The following is a 6,274-nucleotide window of genomic DNA, read 5'->3' as shown; positions in this document are numbered from 1 at the left end:
AAACTGACGTAACGGATATGTTTAATTCTCGCTATATATACAACAAACATATTACAACATAGAAAGTGCTTTGTACAGATTTTTATTCGCTCGTTGAAAAACTTTGGAAAACTCACTCGTTCGCTGCGCTCACTCGTTCGTTTTCCAAAGTTTTGCAACTCGTGAATAAAAATCAGTACGTCGCACTTTCTATGAAGTAATCTATATTTATGGCAAGTGCGCGCGTACGGTATTTACGCACGAGTTTTCTGACACAAAAACGACGAGTGCGTAAATACCGTACAAAGCACTTTCCATGCTTTAATTTGTTTATTTAAATAGTTACTGAGATTTTCACCCTTTATTCGGCAGAACAGAAGTCAAGTTATTGTTTTATTCCGTCTGAGTGCAAGCACTCTGTCGCTTCTTCAAAAACCTAGTGTAAATATTTTTCGTGCAGAATGTTTACCTGGTCATCAGTCCGATTCACACTATATTCGCGTTTTCACCTGACTTTGGTCACGAAAACCAGAACTTGGTTAGGATCGAACTAAAAAGAAACATGTGACATCGATGAGATCTAAACAGGAGCCCGCGATGTGGTCACGTGATACTAGTCAGCGGATACCTTGTTTTGACAGGTGTCAATTGGTCACATCATGGATGTCCAAAATTAAAGAAGTAGGCTATAAACCAAGGCTGTACGTCTCTGTCAACCTAGTAACTGGAGTATGGCCGCCATCTTGCGCGACTCCTCCTTCGTTTTGGATTCATTTTTTAAAAATATTCATTTTTGTTTTTCTGACAAAATAGTCAGATCGAAAATAGCAAATGCAAAATACCGGATTATTCAATGGAATTCTCTCTGCGACAAAAAATATTACAAGTTCTCTTTTCTGTTTATTATTACAGCTTCTTCCGTTTTATTTATCGCTTTTCTTTCACTTTCTTTCCCTCTCGTAGATGTAGATCTATTTTTTTTTTAAGTGCCACTAACCCCCCAATTTTTTTCGCTAATATAAATTTCCTTTTTCTCCTGATCAAAACTGCGAAAAATTATTTACCGTGTAATTTCCTCACCTACAGTTTCGACTGGGGCTCGGAGGATCGTTTGCGCTCAGAATATAGTCAGATGGCTTCCAGCGTATCCCAAATTCGTGTCTTATGCAATACCTTGACAATGTCAATTAAGGAAATAGAGACTTTTCTAAACGAATAGTAAACGAAACCTAAGTCCTATAACGAAGCGATTAAAATTTTTGAGGTTTCGAACTGGTGAACGTAGCTATGAATTTGTGGATTTTAATCAAAACTAACGCACGCCGGAGGTCGTAATCCGGCCGTATTTGTCAAATATGGCCATTGCGAATACAGAACAGGGGCACCCAACGGATCGTTTCGGTAAATTATCTGTTCGGAAGTCCTTTAATCCCCTCTGATTTTCGGAAGAGAATTGTCACCTCGAACTTTCGTGATATGAGAAATTTAATGTCTGTTGTTTCCGGATTGTCAAAAATGTCGTTTTGGGTACCGATAAAAGGTCAGCTATTATTTTCGGAAATGCGACAAGACCTAAGGTTTTCGGGGAATGGACAAAAAGTCCCTAATAAATTCGAGAATACTCAAGTTCCCCTAGAATGACCGAACAGATAAAGTTTTTTTTAGCGCAACCTAAAACTAACCTACAGAACTTTAAAAGTACTCCAGATAGCCTAAAACAGCATTTAAAACCATTTGAGCGAAAGCGATCGTTGGGTGCCCCTGACAGAATTGTTTCGTTCTTTGAGCTTCGTCTTTGAGGAACGAAATATATCCAATTTAAAAACTTAGAATGGATCAAGCATTTATGAATATACGAGGAAAGTGAAAAAAACGATTAAGATTCGACTCCAGAGCTACCGACCTAGATTGTCGTGCTGAAAGAAGAATGCGCTTGTCAGTCAACCCATAGTTACTTTGGTCAACCGAAACGCAAACTGATAAGTCGAGAACTCCCATGTTATTAGCGTACGTAAAATGAACATTTCATTTAAAAAAAAAAACAGTGAAGTAGAAATGCATTCATTTAACCGATACTATACTGAACCTCTTTTCAATATCTTGTCGAAGGATTTTCCATGATTTACTAGTATGAAAATTAATATGCAAATTTGTGTACCTTGTGTTCGTGCACGGTAATTGACTATGCATATACTACGGTCGGTCGACAATAATGAAGCAAAACGTTACCTCACCTGTTACCGTGACATCTCTGCTTATCTCTGATATTAAAACTATTTTCAATCATTGATCTGGAGAAGTGGGCAGGAGTGGACTACGACTCCATCGAATTTTAACTCAGTTGTTTTTTCGGGGAAATTAAATGTTTGAATCTAAAAATGTTTTGACACTCCGAAATCTGCACGTTCCTTAAAGTCAAATTACCAGCTCATCGTTTTCATTGACATCTTTATAACTCTTTAAGAGCTGTAAGTTAACTCTTCAGCCATTATTTGTACCTTTACAACCCAAATGGATCGGCATATTGTCGATCCAGATCTTGGCCTAAATTTCAACGCGGCGATCTCGACTGCACCCGCACTTCGAAACGGAAAAATATATATATATACATCGCAGCCGCCCAAATCGTACTATAGCTAAGCGGAAAGTGACGAAGACCGAGTGATTAAGGAGGATACAAGCAATTTTGTTCGAAGGTAACGGGCAAGTAAATATGTTTTACATCAAGTTCAGTGTGTGTTTTCGTTAGAATTTTACAATCCCGTGTGTTTACCACTGCCTGGAAATTGGAGTTATATTGGAAGGGTGCGAGGTATTTTCTAAAGATAATATTTTCTAAAGATCAAGCGCTCAAAAATTAGGCTTCCTTTTAAAAGGGTGGTTTATACCTGCGGTGGATTTAGTATCCCATTTGCGTTAAGATATTTCCTTGCTTTGTCAACAGGTCCACCTAATTCCGTAATCACATCGAGAAAGTCTTCCTGCCTTGTCTTGATATTTTTTTCAAGAAGAGCTGCGAAAAAAAGAAGAAGAAGAAAAAAAAAAATTACGGAAATTTTTTTGCCTTTAGAATCACCACCCACCGTAAAGAAAACAAATTTAATAACAAACTATTGTGTGCTTCTGTTATTGTTTTCGTATTTTTACTTTTACGCTGGTTACAATCATTTCTGTCAGTAAAAGCAATCAAGTTAGAGTTACTGTATGCAGTTAAACTTTTTTACTGACTGATTTGTGAAATCCAAGATGGCGAGATCAAGATAGCGCAACTGATGACTTCATTTGACATAATATGACGTCATGGACAACAAAAAATTGTCTTCTTAGAAGGACAAGCCGACGGCCATCTTTTAAACGCAAAAAAAGTTACACTATAATACATAGTATTTGTATAAATCTACTAGCGTTCTATCACGGATGCCGTTCTCTGATTGGCTACGCTACTCACTATCTATTTAATAAATAAATCCCATGTTGCCGTGCGTCTGTTCAGTAATAGATCACAGATGACGTCAAAATGTGGTAAGAACAAAAAAGTGGCACACGAGGCGATTGCCGAGTGTCACTGATGCTCTTACCATGTCAATTCGAGTGGAATGAAAACTTACAGCAAAAGCAGAATTGAATTGCGAAATCTACAAATCTTGAAGAAAATGCTGTAAAAGTCAAGCCAGTTATTGTCATCAGAGCAGCCCTCTGAGTCGAAAAGCTTGGCCGTTGCCTTGAATATTGCAGGAGTTTAAAAATACGTTCGGAATTCTTGCGGTTGCGATCAACACTGGAGGCCATTCGATTCGAAGGAACGTTAGTGACGGTGGAAATTTGTGTTCCGTGTGGTTAATGATTCTCAAATTAGGTTGATATATTGTCGGAGACACTTCATAGCTGCAATACAGTTTCCCATGAGCTGTAGTGAGCTATACTTTGCTCGCTGCTGTGCCCTGAAACGGACTGGAACATTCGCGTCGGAAAGCAAGGTTATATGTTTATTTTAACTGATTTTATGAAGTGATGTTTTGATGTTTCATTCCTGGCATCAATCTGTGTCAACAATTATTTTGAGACTGAGAAAAGTTGAATTCTTAAAATAAATTAATCTCATAAACAGTTTCGAGACAAAGCAATGGTTTCTTATCATAGAGTGATTTTAAGATCAATTTTGTTTTTGGTTCAGTCTCACTCGACTGCCGACTGAGACTGCTCGAGTATTTTCTGAGTCATTTTCTGAAAGAGAAACGGCTTTTTCTTTCTTCCTCTCGTACCTGTTCAATGCCTCGACAAGACCTTTTTGTACCTTATTTTCCGACTAGTCGCGTAAAATATTACCTAAATCCTCAAAACTTTACGCCATTTTTAAATACAGAGGGTAAAACTTTGTAATGATTACGTCAATCGTGCGTCTGTCCTCTAATAGATCATATGCGAGAACCAATCAAAATGTCAGAATAATCATATAATCCGTGATAGATAGTGAGTAGCGTAGCAGTGTACCCTTGTTAACAAAATGACAGTCACTTCTTGGCGTTTTTGAAGTGTCTGTGAAGAGGATTTAGATAAAGTTTTCAACGACTAGTAGATTTATGCCAAAATATTAGCTCTCAATTTCTATACGTGACAGAAATCTCGCGGTCATAATCTAATTGTTTACTAGAGGGGCTCTATCCAACTCATTCCACCCTGACAAGTGAATCGATTTGTAACTTAAAATGTTTCCTCATAAGGCTTTATGGACCAGATTAAGAAAGTCGTGGTCAAAAACATTTCACGCTTTTACGCTACTGTAGTTTATCTTTCATTTTCTGACGGTACGCACGTACATAATCGCTACACCGAATATAATGTGTCCATTTTCTTAATTAAATGGTGTTCGTTTTAAGCTTTTCCGGTCGGGACAGGCAAAGCTGTCCGCATTAAGTGGGTGCCTATCAAGCTACATGATTGTGTAGGTAATGTGAATGACGGCCGGCTTTGCCGTAGGTCAAAGATAGACGAGCAAACTATGTATATTTTCTATAGTTGCTTTTTTCTCTCTCTGTACTTTAATCTTAATCAGTTTATCAGTTTTAAGCTAAGCTCCTTGTGATTATTGTGGTAAGGACCTGAATTACCTTCAAACTTTGAAAACACTTCAGATGAAGCAATTTTGGTTGTTCCTGCTGGCTCCGGGGTAAACACCTGGTTAGTACCTCCAGTTAAGTCGACTCTTAATTCCAAGGGGACTTTTAAATTGCTTCCAGCCGCAGTCCATATTTCTTGGCAAATTTTTGGATCGAGCTCTTTTGGGGAGAAAACGATGCTGTAAAACAGAACGGTTCAAAACATGGCTGACAAGAATTAAGAATTTATTACTATTTTGTTTTAAAAAGTCGCCAATTTTATTAAAAAAATTCTAAAAAAGGCAATAGTTTAATTATATAAAGCCAAAATTTTGAAAAGAAAAATTATTTTCTCTCTATTAGGTGAATTAACTTGATCGAAAATATCCCACCCTTTAAATTTGTTCGATTCATCTACTGCGAGATTTTCTATAGGTTCTGGTGCGACTCTTTTACCTTGAATTAATTTATTTAAAAGTGATCGCCATTCTTATTTTCCCTTAAAGACGTGCACTATGATCATCAACAACAATCATATACCATTAGATGTTTATATGCAAACATAGTGAAAATTCAGGTACCTTTCACTGAAAGAAAGAGTCAATAGGAAAAAGGCGATAAAGATTTTGGCCATCCTCCTGATGAACAACTCGTCTAATGGTTGTAGTCAGTAGTGTCTTTCTTGAAACTAGACTGGTAATGTTATTTTATGCATTTTACCATCACGTTTTTTTTTTGAACATCTAGATCTTACGCATCACTTCAGTTCGGTTCAATGGAAAACGCTTAATTATCAGGTAATAAATAAGATGAACTTAACTACCAATTAGTTAGTTAGATCCAGTTTAAACATAACTAGCATTTTAGAGCTGGCTCGTAAAATTTTCGCCATCCATTGGAGTCATCCATCCATTTCAGTCTTCTTGTTTTACGCAGGTATCGCATATTTGTGTTTCAACGTCAGGATGGGGAAATTGACAATATCTGAGTAAAAAAGGAAACAAAGACAACATTCCTTTTTGTTCTTTATTAGTTTTATTTTTCCTAAGCCTGTTCTGTCCTTTTAAAATGCATTAAGTAAAATGGACTAATCTTGATGGAAAACGATTCAAAAAGCCTGCATGCTAAACATTCCTTATATGACGAGTCTGTCATTTTTTAGCTTTTCTTTTTGGGCTTGACGCAGCCAATACCGGTTG

Source organism: Orbicella franksi, chromosome 6, assembly GCF_964199315.1.
Source record: "Orbicella franksi chromosome 6, jaOrbFran1.1, whole genome shotgun sequence".
NCBI classification, from domain to species: domain Eukaryota; kingdom Metazoa; phylum Cnidaria; class Anthozoa; order Scleractinia; family Merulinidae; genus Orbicella; species Orbicella franksi.
The sequence above is the reverse complement of the archived record's forward strand: the minus strand, read 5'-3'. Positions refer to the sequence as shown.